This window comes from Panulirus ornatus, chromosome 22 (assembly GCF_036320965.1).
Source record: "Panulirus ornatus isolate Po-2019 chromosome 22, ASM3632096v1, whole genome shotgun sequence".
NCBI lineage: Eukaryota > Metazoa > Arthropoda > Malacostraca > Decapoda > Palinuridae > Panulirus > Panulirus ornatus.
This window is the reverse complement of record NC_092245.1, coordinates 9,733,178-9,752,530: the sequence shown is the minus strand read 5'-3', so window position 1 is coordinate 9,752,530 and position 19,353 is coordinate 9,733,178. Positions and strand designations below refer to the sequence as shown.

Here is a 19,353-nt window from a genome sequence, read left to right as displayed (position 1 = left end):
GGTAGCGCAAGGAAACAGACGAAAGAAATGGCCCAACCCACCCCCATACACATGCATATACATACACGTCCACACACTCAAAATACATACCTACACATCTCAATGTACACATATATATACACACACAGACATATACATATATACACATGTACATAATTCATAATCTGCCTTTATTTATTCCCATCGCCACCTCGCTACACGTGGAATAACATCCCCCTCCCCCCTCATGTGTGCGAGGTAGCGTTAGGAAAAGACAACAAAGGCCCCATTCGTTCACACTCAGTCTCTAGCTGTTATATAATAATGCCCGAAACCACAGCTCCCTTTCCACATCCAGGCCCCACAGAACTTTCCATGGTTTACCCCAGATGCTTTACATGCCCTGATTCAATCCATTGACAGCATGTCGACCCCGGTATACCACATCGATCCAATTCACTCTATTCCTTGCCCGCCTTTCACCCTCCTGCATGTTCAGGCCCCGATCACTCTAAAATCTTTTTCACTCCATCTTTCCACCTCCAATTTGGTCTCCCACTTCTTGTTCCCTCCACCTCCAACACATATATCCTCTTGGTCAATCTTTCCTCACTCATTCTCTCCATGTGCCCAAACCATTTCAAAACACCCTCTTCTGCTCTCTCAACCACGTTCTTTTTATTTCCACACATCTCTCTTACCCTTACATTACTTACGCAATCAAACCACCTCACACCACATATTGTCCTCAAACATCTCATTTCGAGCACATCCACCCTCCTGCGCACAACTCTATCCATAGCCCACGCCTCGCAACCATACAACATTGTTGGAACCACTATTCCTTCAAACATACCCATTTTTGCTTTCCGAGATAATGTTCTCAACTTCCAAACATTCTTCAAGGCTCCCAGGATTTTCGCCCCCTCCCCCACCCTATGATTCACTTCTGCATCCATGGTTCCATCCGCTGCCAGATCCACTCCCAGATATCTAAAACACTTTACTTCCTCCAGTTTTTCTCCATTCAAACTTACCTCCCAACTGACTTGACCCTCAACCCTACTGTACCTAATAACCTTGCTCTTATTCACATTTACTCTTAACTTTCTTCTTTCACACACTTTACCAAACTCAGTCACCAGCTTCTGCAGTTTCTCACATGAATCAGCCACCAGTGCTGTATCATCAGCGAACAACAACTGACTCACTTCCCAAGCTCTCTCATCCCCAACAGACTGCATACTTGCCCCTCTTTCCAAAACCCTTGCATTCACCTCACTAACAACCCAATCATAAACATATTAAACAACCATGGAGACATCACACACCCCTATATATATATATATATATATATATATATATTTTTTTTGCTTAGTCCCTGTCTCCCGCGATTGCGAGGTAGCGCAAGGAAACAGACAAAAGAAATGGCCCAACCCACCCCCATAGACATGTATATACATACGTCCACACATGCAAATATACATACCTACACAGCTTTCCATGGTTTACCCCAGACGCTTCACATGCCCTGATTCAATCCACTGACAGCACGTCAACCCCAGTATACCACATCGATCCAATTCACTCTATTCCTTGCCCTCCTTTCACCCTCCTGCATGTTCAGGCCCCGATCACACAAAATCTTTTTCACTCCATCTTTCCACCTCCAATTTGGTCTCCCACTTCTCCTTGTTCCCTCCACCTCCGACACATATATCCTCTTGGTCAATCTTTCCTCACTCATTCTCTCCATGTGCCCAAACCATTTCAAAACACCCTCTTCTGCTCTCTCAACCACGCTCTTTTTATTTCCACACATCTCTCTTACCCTTACGTTACTTACTCGATCAAACCACCTCACACCACACATTGTCCTCAAACATCTCATTTCCAGCACATCCATCCTCCTGCACACAACTCTATCCATAGCCCACGCCTCGCAACCATACAACATTGTTGGAACCACTATTCCTTCAAACATACCCATTTTTGCTTTCCGAGATAATGTTCTCGACTTCCACACATTCTTCAAGGCTCCCAGGATTTTCGCCCCCTCCCCCACCCTATGATCCACTTCCGCTTCCATGGTTCCATCCGCTGCCAGATCCACTCCAGGATATCTAAAACACTTTACTTCCTCCAGTTTTTCTCCATTCAAACTTACCTCCCAATTGACTTTACCCTCAACCCTACTGTACCTAATTACCTTGCTCTTATTCACATTTACTCTTAACTTTCTTCTTTCACACACTTTACCAAACTCAGTCACCAGCTTCTGCAGTTTCTCACATGAATCAGTCACCAGCGCTGTATCATCAGCGAACAACAACTGACTCACTTCGCAAGCTCTCTCATCCCCAACAGACTTCATACTTGCCCCTCTTTCCAAAACTCTTGCATTCACTTCCCTAACAACCCCATCCATAAACAAATTAAACAACCATGGAGACATCACACACCCCTGCTGCAAACCTACATTCACTGAGAACCAATCACTTTCCTCTCTTCCTACACGGAAAGCAAAAATGGGTATGTTTGAAGGAATAGTGTTTCCAACAATATTGTATGGTTGCGAGGCGTGGGCTATGGATAGAGTAGTGCGCAGGAGGATGGATGTGCTGGAAATGAGATGTTTGAGGACAATGTGTGGTGTGAGGTGGTTTGATCGAGTAAGTAACGTAAGGGTAAGAGAGATGTGTGGAAATAAAAAGAGCGTGGTTGAGAGAGCAGAAGAGGATGTTTTGAAATGGTTTGGGCACATGGAGAGAATGAGTGAGGAAAGATTGACCAAGAGGATATATGTGTTGGAGGTGGAGGGAACGAGGAGAAGTGGGAGACCAAATTGGAGTTGGAAAGATGGTGAGAAAAAGATTTTGAGTGATTGGGGCCTGAACATACAGGAGGGTGAAAGGCGGGCAAGGAATAGGGTGAATTGGATCGATGTGGTATACCGGGGTCGACGTGCTGTCAATGGATTGAATCAGGGAATGTGAAGCGTCTGGGGTAAACCATGGAAAGTTCTGTGGGGCCTGGATGTGGAGAGGGAACTGTGGTTTCGGGCATTATTGCATGACAGCTAGAGACTGAGTGTGAACAAATGGGGCCTTTGTTGTCTTTTCCTAACGCTACCTCGCACACATGAGGGGGGAGGGGGATGTTATTCTATGTGTTGCGAGGTGGCGATGGGAATGAATAAAGGCAGACAGTGTGAAGTGTGCATGTGCATGTATGTGTCCGTGTGTGTATATATATGTGTACATTGAGATGTATGGGTATGTATATTTGCGTGTGTGGACGTGTATGTATATACATGTGTATGGGGGTGGGTTGGGCCATTTCTTTCGTCTGTTTCCTTGCCCTACCTCACAAACGCGGGAGACAGCAACAAAGCAAAATAAATAAATATTTTTCTTTTCTTTTAAACTATTCGCCATTTCCTGCGTTAGCGAGGTAGCGTTAAGAACAGAGGACTGGGCCTTTTTTGGAATATCCTCACCTGGCCCCCTCTGTTCCTTCTTTTGGAAAATTAAAAAAAAAAAAAAAAAACGAGAGGGGAGGATTTCCAGCCCCCCGCTCCCTCCCCTTTTAGTCGCCTTCTACAACACGCAGGGAATATGTGGGAAGTATTCTTAATCCCCTATCCCCAGGGATAAAATAAATGAATATATAAATATATATATATACAGGGTGTTAAAAAAAACGATAGGTACAAAATTTGACAGTAGACAGGGACACTCAAAGCAAACACTTTTTCAAGAATACCAAAAATTGCAAAACTAGTTAGTTTTCAAGATACTGAGCTTTAAAGTTTTAACTTGACACCTATTCACAGGCATTTTCGTTTCTAACAGATGATATAGTGAAAAATGAAACAAATATTGTGTAAACAGATGTATTATCGATCACAATCTACAATAGCTGTTCGAAGTGTCTGCCTTCTGCTTCAATGCAGACCTGACACCTCCTCTGAAAGGACTGCTGGACACGAGACAACATTCTTGGATCTTCTGCAATGATTTCTTGATTAGACAAATATGCCACGTTGTCACCACGACATGCAACGGTGAACTAATTCGTAAACACCGAGTGTTGCCACACCTTAATCAACTGAGTGTTGCCAGATTGTAAACTAATATTACATTTAAAGTTTACAATTCAGACATACCAAAGTTAAAACTTTAAAGCTCGGTATCTCGAAAACTAACTAGTTTTGCAATATTTGGTATTCTTGAAAAAGTGTTTGCTTTGGGTGTCCCTGTCTACTGTCAAATTTTGTACCTATCGTTTTTTAACACCCTGTATGTATATATATATATATATATATATATATATATATATATATATATATATATATATATGAGGTGGTTTGATCGAGTAAGTAATGTAAGGGTAAGAGAGATGTGTGGAAATAAAAAGAGTGTGGTTGAGAGAGCAGAAGAGGGTGTTTTGAAATGGTTTGGTCACATGGAGAGGATGAGTGAGGAAAGATTGACCAAGAGGATATATGTGTCAGAGGTGGAGGGAACGAGGAGAAGTGGGAGACCAAATTGGAGGTGGAAAGATGGAGTGAAAAAGATTTTGAGTGATCGGGGCCTGAACATGCAGGAGGGTGAAAGGCGTGCAAGGAATAGAGTGAATTGGATCGATGTGGTATACCGGGGTCGACGTGCTGTCAATGGACTGAACCAGGGCATGTGAAGCGTCTGGGGTAGACCATGGAAAGGGAGCTGTGGTTTCGGTGCATTATTACATGACAGCTAGAGACTGAGTGTGAACGAATGGGGCTTTGTTGTCTTTTCCTAGCGCTACCTCGCACACATGAGGGGGAGGGGGTTGTTATTCCATGTGTGGCGAGGTGGCAATGGGAATAAATAAAGGCAGACAGTATGAATTATGTACATGTGTATGTATTTATATGTCTGTGTGTGTATATATATGTGTACATTGAGATGTATAGGTATGTATATTTGCGTGTGTGGACGTGTATGTACATACATGTGTATGTGGGTGGGTTGGGCCATTCTTTCGTCTGTTTCCTTGCGCTACCTTGCTAACGCAGGAGACAGCGACAAAGCAAAATAATAATAATAATAAAAATATATATATATATATATTTTTTTATATTTTTTTTATTATACTTTGTCGCTGTCTCCCGCGTTTGCGAGGTAGCGCAAGGAAACAGACGAAAGAAATGGCCCAACCCCGCCCCATACACATGTATATACATACGTCCACACACGCAAATATACATACCTACACAGCTTTCCATGGTTTACCCCAGACGCTTCACATGCCTTGATTCAATCCACTGACAGCACGTCAACCCCGGTATACCACATCGCTCCAATTCACTCTATTCCTTGCCCTCCTTTCACCCTCCTGCATGTTCAGGCCCCGATCAAACAAAATCTTTTTCACTCCATCTTTCCACCTCCAATTTGGTCTCCCTCTTCTCCTCGTTCCCTCCACCTCCGACACATATATCCTCTTGGTCAATCTTTCCTCACTCATTCTCTCCATGTGCCCAAACCACTTCAAAACACCCTCTTCTGCTCTCTCAACCACGCTCTTTTTATTTCCACACATCTCTCTTACCCTTACGTTACTCACTCGATCAAACCACCTCACACCACACATTGTCCTCAAACATCTCATTTCCAGCACCTCCATCCTCCTGCGCACAACTCTATCCATAGCCCACGCCTCGCAACCATATATATATATATATATATATATAATATATATATATATATATATATATATATATATATATATATATATATATATATATATATATATATATATATATTTTGGAAAGATGGAGTGTAAAAGATTTTGTGTGATCGGGGCCTGAACATGCAGAAGGGTGAAAGGAGGGCAAGGAATAGAGAGAATTGGAGCGATGTGGTATACCGGGGTTGACGTGCTGTCAGTGGATTGAATCAAGGCATGTGAAGCGTCTGGGGTAAACCATGGAAAGCTGTGTAGGTATGTATATTTGCGTGTGTGGACGTATGTATATACATGTGTATGGGGGGGGGTTGGTCCATTTCTTTCGTCTGTTTCCTTGAGCTACCTCGCAAACGCGGGAGACAGCGACAAAGTATAAAAAAAAAATATATATATATATATATATATATATATATATATATATATATATATATATATATATATATATTCTTTCTTTTCTTTCAAACTATTCGCCATTTCCCGCGTTAGCGAGGTAGCGTTAAGAACAGAGAACTGGGCCTTTGAGGGAACATCCTCACCTGGCCCCCCTCTCTGCTCCCTCTTTTGGAAAATTACAAAAAAAAAAAAAGAGTGGTGGTTGAATGGAAGAATGAAGACATGGTAAATGCAGAGAGCATGAAGAAATTTTAAAAGTTGTGTAATAGATTTTGTTCAAGAGATGGGGCCCCATCTGTCTGCTAGCATATATTAGAATATTATTCAAGAATGGAAATGGAAATATTCAGCATGCAATTTATATCATACATTAGGCCAAAACTAGAATATATCTCTCAACTTTGGCCCTTGCACTTAAAAGAAATACAAAAAGTCTAGAGGAGGGTAATGAAGATGGTACCAAAATTAAGAGATGAAGTATAGGGAAAGACTGAGAGGCTTTAGATTTGCCCACCATTGGAGACAGAGGGGTAAGGGTTGGTTGGTCACATTTTTTTGTTTTTTAACCTATTTGCTGAAGTGAACATTTCTTTGAAAGATGGAAAATAGAACAACCTGAGGCCACATTAGGAAATGAAGTAGCAAACTTAATAGAAAAGATGTAGGGTTACTTTTATAGTATAAGTATTATGGATGAATGGAATAACCTGAATGAAGAAATTGTGAATGCAGTTTAAGTTTAAAAAGTTGTATGATATTAAAGAAAGTTTAAGAGATTGGGGCCCCATGAGTATAGAACTCCCTCCCCATACAGTACAAATAGGTATTTAAATACACAGGAGAATGCTGCTAATAAAAATAATGTTACTGAAATGTGGAAAAAATGGAATATGAAAAGTTAAGTCTGTTTAGTAGGATAAAACATGCTGGGTCTTTGAATATGTGGAAAATCGTTTTCCCCTCAAGAAGTAACAATGCAGTGTTATCAGATCTGTTTTGTGCTAAACTTTTGATGAAAATCAATGATATGTATTAAATTAGCAATTTTTTTATTTTTTGCATTAGCTCTTTAATTACTAAGGTGTGTATTTGAGACTTGTATATGGTGAAAAACAAGTTCTGTTTTTACTTAAGTAAGGATCTTTTCATTCCATCATGTTATGTACTGGAAAAACTTTCATGTCCTTTATAATGACATACATGGTCTCTGGTAGTATGTCTAGTCAGTGTATGTAATTACTGATGTGGTGTTGTATAGGAAAAGATCCTGAAATACTGTAAGGGATACCCTTAAGATAAAGGAATATAAGCAACAAGAGGCCAAAAAATCTGAAACTTCTTGAGTACTAGCTATAACCTGTTTCTTCTATGGGTTCTATAAATATTGTAGGAGACCTCAGTCATATATTAAATGTCATATATAAATACTGTCTTTATTTGCATTTTTAGAAAAGCCTTAAGGTGAACCAGACCATCTGATAGTTATAAAAATAAATGCTTATATTCATTGTAGATGATAAGTACACCATATTTATATTTCTGGAGCAAATTTGTTTTGTATATATATTATGTAAACTTATATGAAGTGCAAGCACATATTTTAATAAATGCAGTATCTTCAATTACTTTTAAGAGTTCATATGATTTCTTTATAATGAGTGCCTATAATTTCCTCTGATAAAATCTAGAAAGTAAAGTCTTATTAGAATAATCAATAAGTCATCCTTTGAACAAGCATTGGATAGTTTCTGTGATACCTAAAGCACAATGATAAGTAATGTACTGTTGTTTGTTAGTACACATTTGTATATTATACATTAGATATATCTTCTATTAGCTTTGAGTTTTATTATGTTCAGTGAAAACATAAGGATAATGTGGTCTTTAAATGTCTACATATAGTTTTCACAAAAAATTCACATCATCCATATTAATCACCATTAATGGCATATGAGAGCCTAACCCTCTCCATCTCAGGGTATCAAAAGAGGGACAGTCAACTAAGCTTGAGCATGATATATAACTATGCTCATGTAAGGCAGACTGGCAGGACTCTAGATAGTTTATATGCAAAGCAGTATGTAACATTCCATAAGAAGAATTAGAAGTTTGTGTATAGCCTATAAATAAAGCCAAAAGTTGCTCAGAGTTATCATTCATGTAAATAAAAAAAAAAAAGCAAATGTCATATGACCTTTGATTTGTATACCTATACTATAGTAGTTAATTGCAAAATCCCAGGTACTATAATTTAAGTTACGAATCAAATGTAATAATTTTGAAATGAACTTCTAGTGAGATACACATGTACAATAGGCCATATATGAGGCTAGGAGATAGAAATGGTTTGGACACATGGAGAGAATGAGTGAGGAAACATTGACAAAGAGGATACATGTGACAGAGGTGAAGGGAATAAGGAAAAGCAGGAGACCAAATTGAAGGTGAAAGGAGGGAATGAAAAAGATTTTGAGCAATAAGGGCCTGAGCATACAGGAGGGTGAAAGGCATGCAAGGAATAGGGTGAATTGGTACAATGTGGTATACTGGGGTCAACATGCCATCAGTGGACTGAAGCAGGGCCTGTAAAACGTCTGGGGTAAACCATGGAAAGGTCTGTGGGGCCTGGCTGTAGATAGGGAGCTGCAGTTTTGGTGCATTACTCATGACAGCTAGAAACTGAGTGTGAATGAATGTGGCCTTTTCTGTGTTTTCCTGGTGCTACCTCGTCGAAGCAGGGGGTAGCGATGCTGGCTCCTGTGGGATGGGGTAGTGCCAGGAATGGATCAATGGTTCATCCACTCATATACACACATATATACCCCAGACGTTTCACATACACAGACATATACCTATATACAAATGTACATATTCATGCATGCTTGCCCTTGTCCATTCCTGGCGCTACTGTCTCACAGGAAACAGCATCGCTACCCTCACACACACACAAATACATATCTTATTTTTTTTATTATTATCATACTTAATCGCTGTCTCCTGCATTAGCAAGATAGTGCAAGGAAACAAGACGAAAGAATGGCCCAAGCCACCCATATACATATGCATATACATAGGGGATAGGGGAGAAAGAATACTTCCCACGCATCCCCTCACGTGTCGTAGAAGGCGACTAAAGGGGATGGGAGTGGGGGGCCAAAAACCCTCCCCTCCTTGTCTTTTAACTTTCTAAAAGGGGAAACAGAAGAAGGAGTCAATTGGGGAGTGCTCATCCTCCTCGAAGGCTCAGATTGGGGTGTCTAAATGTGTGTGGATGTAACCAAGATGAGAAAAAAGGAGAGATAGGTAGTATGTTTGAGGAAAGGAAACTGGATGTTTTGGCTCTGAGTGAAACGAAGCTCAAGGGTAAAGGGGAAGAGTGGTTTGGGAAAGTCTTGGGAGTAAAGTCAGGGGTTAGTGAGTGGACAAGAGCAAGGGAAGGAGTAGCACTACTCCTGAAACAGGAGTTGTGGGAGTATGTGATAGAGTGTAAGAAAGTAAATTCTAGATTGATATGGGTAAAACTGAAAGTTGATGGAGAGAGATGGGTGATTATTGGTGCATATGCACCTGGGCATGAGAAGAAAGATCATGAGAGGCAAGTGTTTTGGAAGCAGCTGAATGAGTGTGTTAGTGGTTTTGATGCACAAGACCGGGTTATAGTGATGGGTGATTTGAATGCAAAGGTGAGTAATGTGGCAGTTGAGGGAATAATTGGTATACATGGGGTGTTCAGTGTTGTAAATGGAAATGGTGAAGAGCTTGTAGATTTATGTGCTGAAAAAGGACTGTGATTGGGAATACCTGGTTTAAAAAGCGAGATATACATAAGTATACGTATGTAAGTAGGAGAGATGGCCATAAAGCGTTATTGGATTACGTGTTAATTGATAGACGCTTGAAAGAGAGACTTTTGGATGTTAATGTGCTGAGAGGTGCAACTGGAGGGATGTCTGATCATTATCTTGTGGAGGCGTAGGTGAAGATTTGTAGGGGTTTTCAGAAAAGAAGAGAGAATGTTGGGATGAAGAGAGTGGTGAGAGTAAATAAGCTTGGGAAGGAGACTTGTGTGAGGAAGTACCAGGAGAGACTGAGTACAGAATGGAAAAAGGTGAGAACAAAGGACGTAAGGGGAGTGGGGGAGGAATGGGATGTATTTAGGGAAGCAGTGATGACTTGCGCAAAAGATGCTTGTGGCATGAGAAGTGTGAGAGGTGGGTTGATTAGAAAGGGTAGTGAGTGGTGGGATGAAGAAGTAAGATTATTAGTGAAAGAGAAGAGAGAGAGGCATTTGGACGATTTTTGCAGGGAAAAAATGCAAATGAGTGGGAGATGTATAAAAGAAAGAGACAGGAGGTCAAGAGAAAGGTGCAAGAGGTGAAAAAGAGGGCAAATGAGAGTTGGGGTGAGAGAGTATCATTAAATTTTAGGGAGAATAAAAAGATGTTTTGGAAGGAGGTAAATAAAGTGCGTAAGACAAGGGAGCAAATGGGAACTTCAGTGAGGTGGGGAGGTGATAACAAGTAGTGGTGATGTGAGAAGGAGATGGAGTGAGTATTTTGAAGGTCTGTTGAATGTGTTTGATGACAGAGTGGCAGATATAGGGTGTTTTGGTCGAGGTGGTGTGCAAAGTGAGAGGGTTAGGGAAAATGATTTGGTAAACAGAGAAGAGGTAGTAAAAGCGTTGTGGAAGATGAAAGCCGGCAAGGCAGCAGGTTTGGATGGTATTGCAGTGGAATTTATTAAAAAAGGGGGTGACTGTATTGCTGACTGGTTGGTAAGGTTATTTAATGTATGTATGATTCATGGCGAGGTGCCTGAGGATTGGCAGAATGCTTGCATAGTGCCATTGTACAAAGGCAAAGGGGATAAGAGTGAGTGCTCAAATTACAGAGGTATAAGTTTGTAGAGTATTCCTGGTAAATTGTATGGGACGGTATTGATTGAGAGGGTGAAGGCATGTACAGAGCATCAGATTGGGGAAGAACAGTGTGGTTTCAGAAGTGGTAGAGGATATGGTGTGGGAGGCAAGTTGTTAGAAGCAGTGAAAAGTTTTTATTGAGGATGTAAGGCATGTGTACATGTAGGAAGAGAGGAAAGTGATTGGTTCTCAGTGAATGTAGGTTTGCGGCAGGGGTGTGTGATGTCTCCATGGTTATTTAATTTGTTTATGGATGGGGTTGTTAGGGAGGTGAATGCAAGAGTTTTGGAAAGAGGGGCAAGTATGCAGTCTGCTGTGGATGAGAGAGCTTGGGAAGTGAGTCAGTTGTTGTTCGCTGATGATACAGCGCTGGTGGCTGATTCATGTGAGAAACTGCAGAAGCTGGTGACTGAGTTTGGTAGTGTGTGAAAGAAGAAAGTTGAGAGTAAATGTGAATAAGAGCAAGGTTATTAAGTACAGTAGGGTTGAGGGTCAAGTCAATTGGGAGGTAAGTTTGAATGGAGAAAAACTGAAGGAAGTAAAGTGTTTTAGATATCTGGGAGTGGATTTGGTGGCGGATGAAACCATGGAAGCAGAAGTGAATCATAGGGTGGGGGAGGAGGCGAAAGTTCTGGGAGCATTGAAGAATGTGTGGAAGACGAGAACATTATCTCGGAAAGCAAAAATGGGTATGTTTGAAGGAATAGTGGTTCCAACAATGTTGTATAGTTGCGAAGCATGGGCTATAGATAGAATTGTGCAGAGAAGGGTGGATGTGCTGGAAATGTGATGTTTGAGGACAATATGTGGTGTGAGATGGTTTGATCGGGTAAGTAATAATAGGGTAAGAGAGATGTGTGGTAATAGAAAAAGTGTGGTTGAGAGAGCAGAAGAAGGTGTTTTGAAATGGTTTGGTCACATGGAGAGAATGAGTGAGGAAAGATTGACCAAGAGGATACATGTGTCAGAGGTGGAGGGAACGAGGAGAAGTGGGAGACCAAATTGGAGGAGGAAAGATGGAGTGAAAAAGATTTTGAGTGATCGGGGCCTGAACATGCAGGAGGGTGAAAGGCGTGCAAGGAACAGAGTGAATTGGAACGATGTGGTATACCAGGGTCGATGTGCTGTCAATGGATTGAACCAGGCATGTGAAGCATCTGGGGTAAACCATGGAAAGTTGTGTGGGGCCTGGATGTGGAAAGGGAGCTGTGGTTTCGGTGCATTATTACATGACAGCTAGAGACTGAGTGTGAATGAATGGGGCCTTTGCTGTCTTTTCCTGGCGCTACCTCGTACACATGAGGGGGGGAGGGGGTTGTTATTCCATGTGTGGCGAGGTGGCAATGGGAATAAATAAAGGCAGAAATAAGAACTATGTACATGTGTATATATGTATATGTCTGTGTGTGTATATATATGTGTACATTGAGATGTATAGGTATGTATATTTGCGTGTGTGGACGTGTATGTATATACATGTGTATGTGGGTGGATTGGGCCATTCTTTCATCTGTTTCCTTGCGCTACCTCGCTAGCGCAGGAGACAGCGACAAAGCAAAATAATAAAAAAAAATACATAAACGCCCACACACGCACATATACATACACAGACATATACATATATACACATGTATATATTCAGACTTGCTGCCTTCATCCATTCCGGTTGCCACCCCACCACACATGAAACAACCCCCCCCCCCATGCGTGCTTGAAGTAGCACTTGGAAAAGACATCAAAGGCCACATTAGTTCACATTCAGTCTCTCACAGTCATATGTAATGGACTAAAACCACAGCTCCCTTTATACATCCAGGCCCCAGAAAACTTTCCATGGTTTACCCCAGATGCTTCACATGCCCTGGTTCAATCCATTGACAGCACGTCAACCCAGGTATACCACATCGTTCCAATTCACTTTATTCCTTGCACGCCTCTTACCCTCCTGTATTTTCAGGCCCTGATTGCTCAAAATCTTTTTCACTCTATCCTTCCACCTCCCATTTCTCCTCATTCCCTCCACCTCTGACACATATATCCCCTTTGTCAAGCTTTCCTCACTCATTCCCTCCATGTGTCCAAACCATTTCAAAACACCCTCTTCTGCTTTCTCAACCACACTCTTTTTATTACCACACATCTCTCTTACCCTTTCATTACTTACTCGATCAAACCACCTCACACCACATATTGTCCTCAAACATTCAAGTTCCAACACATCCACCCTGCTCCACACAACCTTATCTATAGCCCATGCCTCGCAACCATATAAAATTCTTAGAACCACTATTCCTTCAAGCATACCCATTTTTGCTTTCCGAGATAACATTCTTGCCTTCCACACATTCTTCATATAAATATGTATATATACACATTCATACAGGCTTTCCTCCATCCATTCCTGATGCTAACCCGCCCCACAGGAAACAGCATCACTATCCTCCGCTTCAGCGGGGTAGTGTCAGGAAAACAGACAAAAACAAGCCACATTTGTTCACACTCAGTCTTAAGCTGTCATGTGTAATGCACTGAAACCACAGCTCCCTATCCACATCCAAGTCCCACACACCTTTCCATAGTTTACCCCAGATGTTTCAAATGCCCTGGTTCAGTCCACTGACAGCATGTCAACCCCAGTATACCATATCGTTCCAATTCACTCTATTCTTTCCACAACTCTCACCCTCTTTCATGCTCAGGCCCAAGTCGCTCAAAATCTTTTTCACTCCATCCTTCCCCGTCCAATTTGGTTTCCCGCTTCTAAATGTTCCCTACACCTCCGATAAATATATCCTCCTTGTCAACCTTTCCTCACTCATTCTCTCATATGTCCACACCATTTCAACACACCTTTTTCAGCGCTCTCACCCACACTTTTTATTACCACACATTTCTCTTACCCCTTCATTATTTACATGATCAAACCACCTCACACCACATATTGTCCTCAAACATCTCATTTCCAACACATCCACCCTCCCCTGTACAACCCTATCTATATCCCATGCCTCGCAACAATATGACATTGTTGGAGCCATTATTCCTTCAAACATACCCATTTTTGCTCTCCAAGATAACGTTCTCGCCTTCCAAACATTCTTCAATGTTCCCAGAACCTTCGCCCCCTCCCCCACCGTGTGACTCACTTCTGCTTCCATAGTTCCATCCACAACCATATCCACTCTCAGATATCTGAAACGCTTCACTTCTAATTTTTCTCCATTCAAACTTACCTCCCAATTAACTAGTCCCTCAACCCTACTGAACCTCATAATCTTGCTCTTATTCACATTTGCTCTCAACTTTCTCCTTTCACAAACTTTACTAAACTCAGTCACCAGCCTCTGCTATTTTTCATCCAAATCAACCACCAGCACTGCATCATCAGCGAAAAACAACCGAAACTTCCCAGGCCCTCTCATCCACAACAGACTGTATACTTGCCCCTCTTATCAAAACTCTTGCATATACCTTCCTAACCACCCCATCCATAAACAAATTAAACAACCATGGGGACATCACTCACCCCTGCCACAAACCAACAATTACTGGGAACCAATCACTCTCCTCTCTTCCTACTCTTACATATGCCTTACATCCTTGGAAAAAATTTTCACTGCATTTAGCAACTTACCTACCACACCATATTCTTTTAAAACCTTCCACAAAGCATCTCTATCATATGCCTTCTCCAGATTCATAAATGCTACATACAAATCCATCTGTTTTTCTAAGTATTTCTCCATACATTCTTCAAAGCAAATACCTGATCCACACATCCTTTACCACTTCTGAAACCACATTACTCTTCCCCAATCTGTTGCTCTGTACATGCCTTTACCCTCTCAATTAATACCCTCCCATATAATATCCCAGGAGTACTCAACAAATTTATACCTCTGTAATTTGAACACTCACCTTTATCCCCTTTGCCTTTGCACAATGGCACTATGCATGCATTCCGCCAGTCCTCAGGCACTTCACCACGAACCATACACACAATGAATATTCTTACCAACCAGTCAACAACACAGTCACCCCCTTTTTTAATAAATTCCACTGCAATACCATCCAAACCCGCTGCCTTACCGGCTTTCATCTTCCGCAAAGCTTTCACTACCTCTTCTTTGTTTACCAAACCATTCTCCCTGACCCACTCACTTGCACACCACCTTGACCAAAACACCCTATATCTGCCACTCTATCATCAAACACATTCAACAAACCTTTAAAATACTCACTCCATCTCCTTCTCACTTCACCATTATGTATTATTACCTCCCCATTAGCCCCCTTCACCGATGTTCCCATTTGTTCTCTTGTCTTATGCACTTTATTTACCTCCTTTGAAAACATCTTTTTATTCTCCCTAAAATTTAATGACTCTCTCTCACCCCAACTCTCATTTGCCCTCCTTTTCACCTCTTGCACCTTTCTCTTGACCTCCTGCCTCTTTCTGTAATACATCTCCCAGTCATTCGCACTACTTCCCTGCAAAAATCGTCCAAATGCCTCTCTCTTCTTTCACTAACACTCTTATTTCTTCATCCCACCACTCACTACCCTTTCTAATATGCTCGCCTCCCACCTTTTGTGCAAGTCGTCATTGCTTCCCTAAATACATCCCATTCCTCCCCCACTTCCCTTATGTCATTTGCACTCACCTTTTTCCATTCTGCACTCAATTTCTCCAGGAACTTCATCACACAAGTCTCCTTTCCAAGCTCACTTACTCTCACCATTCTCTTCACCCCAACATTCTCTCTTTTCTGAAAACCTCTACAAATCTTCAACTTTGCCTCCACAAGATAATGATCAGACATCCCTCCAGTTGCCCCTCTCAGCACATTAACATCCAAAAGTATCTTTCATGCACCTATCAGGTAACATGTAATCCAATAACACTGGCCATTTCTCCTACTTGCATACGTATACTTATGTATATCTCTCTTTTTAAACCAGGTACTCTCAATCACCAGTCCTTTTTCAGCATAAAAACCTACCAGCTCTTCACCATTTCTATCTACAACACTGAACACCCCATGTACACCAATTATATCCTCAACTGCCACATTACTCACCTTTGCATTCAAATCACCCATCACTATAACCTGGTCTTGTGCACCAAAGCTGCTAACACACTCACTCAGCTGCTCCAAAAACATCCAGGTTCCCTTCCTCAAACATACTATTTTGAGTGATTGGGGCCTGAACATACAGGAGGGTGAAAGGCATGCAAGGAATAGAGTGAATTGGAATGATGTGGTATACCGGGGTCAATGTGCTGTCAATGGATTGAACTAGGGCATGTGAAGTGTCTGGGGTAAACCATGGAAAGTTCTGTGGGGCCTGGATGTCGAAAGGGAGCTGTGGTTTTGGTGCATTATTGCATGACAGCTAGAGACTGAGTGTGAACCAATGTGGCCTTTGTTGTCTTTTCCTAGCGCTACCTCGCATGCATGCAGGGGGAGGAGGGTGTCATTTCATGTGTGGCGGGGTGGCGACGGAAATGAATAAAGGAAGCAAGTATGAATTATGTACATGTGTATATGTATATGTTGAAATGTATAGGTATGTATATGTGCGTGCGTGGACATGTATGTAAATGTGTATGTGGGTGGGTTAGGCAATTCTTTCGTCTGTTTCCTTGCGCTACCTTGCTAATGCAGGAGACAGTGACAAAGTATAATTAACTAAATTTATGAATATAAAAATGCCCATACATGCACATATACATATATACATATTCATACTTGCCTTAATCCATTCCTGGAGCTACCCCACCCCACAAGAAACAGCATTGCTACCCCCTGCTTCAGCTAGGTAGCACCAGGAAAACAAGACAAAAAAAGCCCACATTCAGTCACACTCGGTCTCAAGATGTCATGTGAATTGCACTGAAACCACAGCTCCCTATCCATATCCAGGCCCCACAGACCCTTCACTGGTTTACCAAAGACATTTCACATGCCCTGGTTCAGTCCATTGACAGCAAGTCAACCCTAGTATACCACATCATTCCAATTCACTCTATTCCTTGCATGCCTCTCACCCTCATGTATGTTCAGGCCCCGATCGCTCAAAATCTTTTTCACAGCACGTTTCCACCTCCAGCTTGGTCTTCTGGTTCTTGTTCCCTCCACCACTGACACATATACCCTCTTGTCAAACTTTCCTCATTCATTTTCTATAGTAAGAGTGTTACTAAAGATAACAGGTTTCAGATTTCAGAGAAATGGAACCCCCATCCATAATAGGGTGAGGTGCCTGTATTACTTGCAGCAGTAAGTCCTTCACAGTCTGGTGGCAAAATGTCTCTCCAGGTGGCATTTTGTTTGGTAATTTGCCAGTTTAGGGGCACCACAGAAACAACCTATAAATTTGAAATGTATATCAATGAAATACACAAACTTAAAAAGACTGTTTTACATTAAAGGCATGTGACTTAAAGCAAAACATTTTATGCTACATTATATATTGATGACTGTAGGATACGATGATCTGAGAAAATATGAAGTAAAGTTAGGAAATGTTTTTACATTCAAAACACTCATGAAAACATCACATCATCTCCCCCGGAAACCTAAATTTACAATATTTTCGGTGTAAGTTCAAAAAAAGAACATGTCAACATGGCTGCATTTAGTTGCTTAATGTTTGTTTACCATATTTAATGTTTTATGAGTGTTTACTTTCTACAACTGGATCCAACCGATGTGGCAGAGGGAAGATGACATTGTCTGGTATATTTTAAGTATGATACTAACAAATATTTAGTAAATCTTGTATGCTACATGAGGTTAATTGTGATTTTCGGTGGGTTCTGCTGATTGCTGCTAATGAATCATTTACTTTTAATCCACATTTTACCTAATCATAGTCTGCATATTTCTTTAAACACCGAAAAATAATGTAACAAATACAAAATCGGGTTTACAACACCTATCAAAACACAAATCCACTGATATGTTTGCCATACAAATTTTTAAGTTATTTCGGCAGTGATCTTATAGTAGTAGTGCTGAAAATTCGTAAAGCCCTTATTCCATTACTTTTATGTTTCACATTTATTGTGTGGTTTGGTTTAGGTGACATTCGGTATTTGTTCAGTGAAACAATGTTTAAAGAGAGCACACTTTGGCCATTTTCTAGTCTTTTGGTAATCATGACTTAGATATTTGTTAAATAAAAGGCATAATGTATATGTGTGCGTTTATTTTGGTAAAATATACATGTAAAATACACTGAGGAAAGGACACCGAGTACATTTACAGATACTTATTTACACTATGGAAAGCTGTAAGATCATTCAAATTTCAATATTCTTCGATGAACTTCATAGCCTGCATTACTTTCTATCATACTATACAATAAAACGTTCCTAATAACACTCTATTTCTCGTTTCTACACACACACACACACACACACATATTACAGAAGGTGTCACCAAACGGGTTACTGAAAAAAATGGTGGCATAATGTTACGAAGATCGTTATAATAATCTGGAGAAATCGTAACGTAAAGAACCAGACTTACAATTTTCTTGTTTACACTTATTCGCGCATTTCCTTAAAAAACTGGCCTTCCATTATCGTTTCACAAAATCAGAGCATAATTTACTCGTCATACGGCGAATTAGTTCAGCAATAAAAAAATACAAGCTATCACAGTCAATGGAAGAAATAAGAAATGTTGCGTTTGGTCATTTAGTAGAATGTGAGTGTAAAGAACTTACATGTGTAGCAATAGGTAGCCAGGCATCGTCTGCTGGGTAATAACAACAACAGCGTTGGCACGTTCCTATAATGTTCCTCATTTATCATGTCTATTCCCGCAATGCTCCTCTGTGGAAATCTTATGATCTCATGAATTAAATGTGTTATGATTTGTGGTCGTGTCACTGAATATGAACAGGATTATGGACAAATAACTTATTTCAGTGAATAAACACTTTGTAATTCAATTTTTACAAATATATTGTAGTAGAGGTTATGTTTTGGGCTGACCAATCACAATGCGCGGAGCTGTGTGAGCCTGAGAAAGGAAGATGGCTGCCTCGGATGAAGAGGGTGGTCAAAGTGATAATAAAAATGACGATTCTGCTACACACGAGACGAGCAAGCAATTTTCCACGATTCATCAAGTAAGTTGAAGCTTCGGAGAATAATAAAGAAATATTCTTGGAGCAAATGATATCAGAAGTGGGAAATAATCAAAAGTGTAATCATTGTTGACAGATAGAAAATTTCCTTTTATTCAGTGGAAATTCATTTGAGTTGTACTATTTCTTGGCCTTATATTCAAATTGAAGATGGAATTTCCGTA

General features: G+C 40.8%; 1 long non-coding RNA gene across 1 annotated transcript in view; it reads right to left on the bottom strand.

The window, feature by feature from the left end:
* Nucleotides 1-18,857, bottom strand: part of LOC139756528 (uncharacterized) — a 41,647-nt gene extending 22,790 nt beyond the window's left edge. Inside the window, exons 1-2 of the long non-coding RNA XR_011714374.1 lie at nucleotides 18,764-18,857; nucleotides 17,303-17,399 (exon numbers count right to left, since the gene is read on the bottom strand). This is a non-coding gene — a long non-coding RNA (uncharacterized lncRNA). The remainder of the gene's footprint in view (nucleotides 1-17,302; nucleotides 17,400-18,763) is intronic.
* Nucleotides 18,858-19,353: the final 496 nt, after the last annotated feature.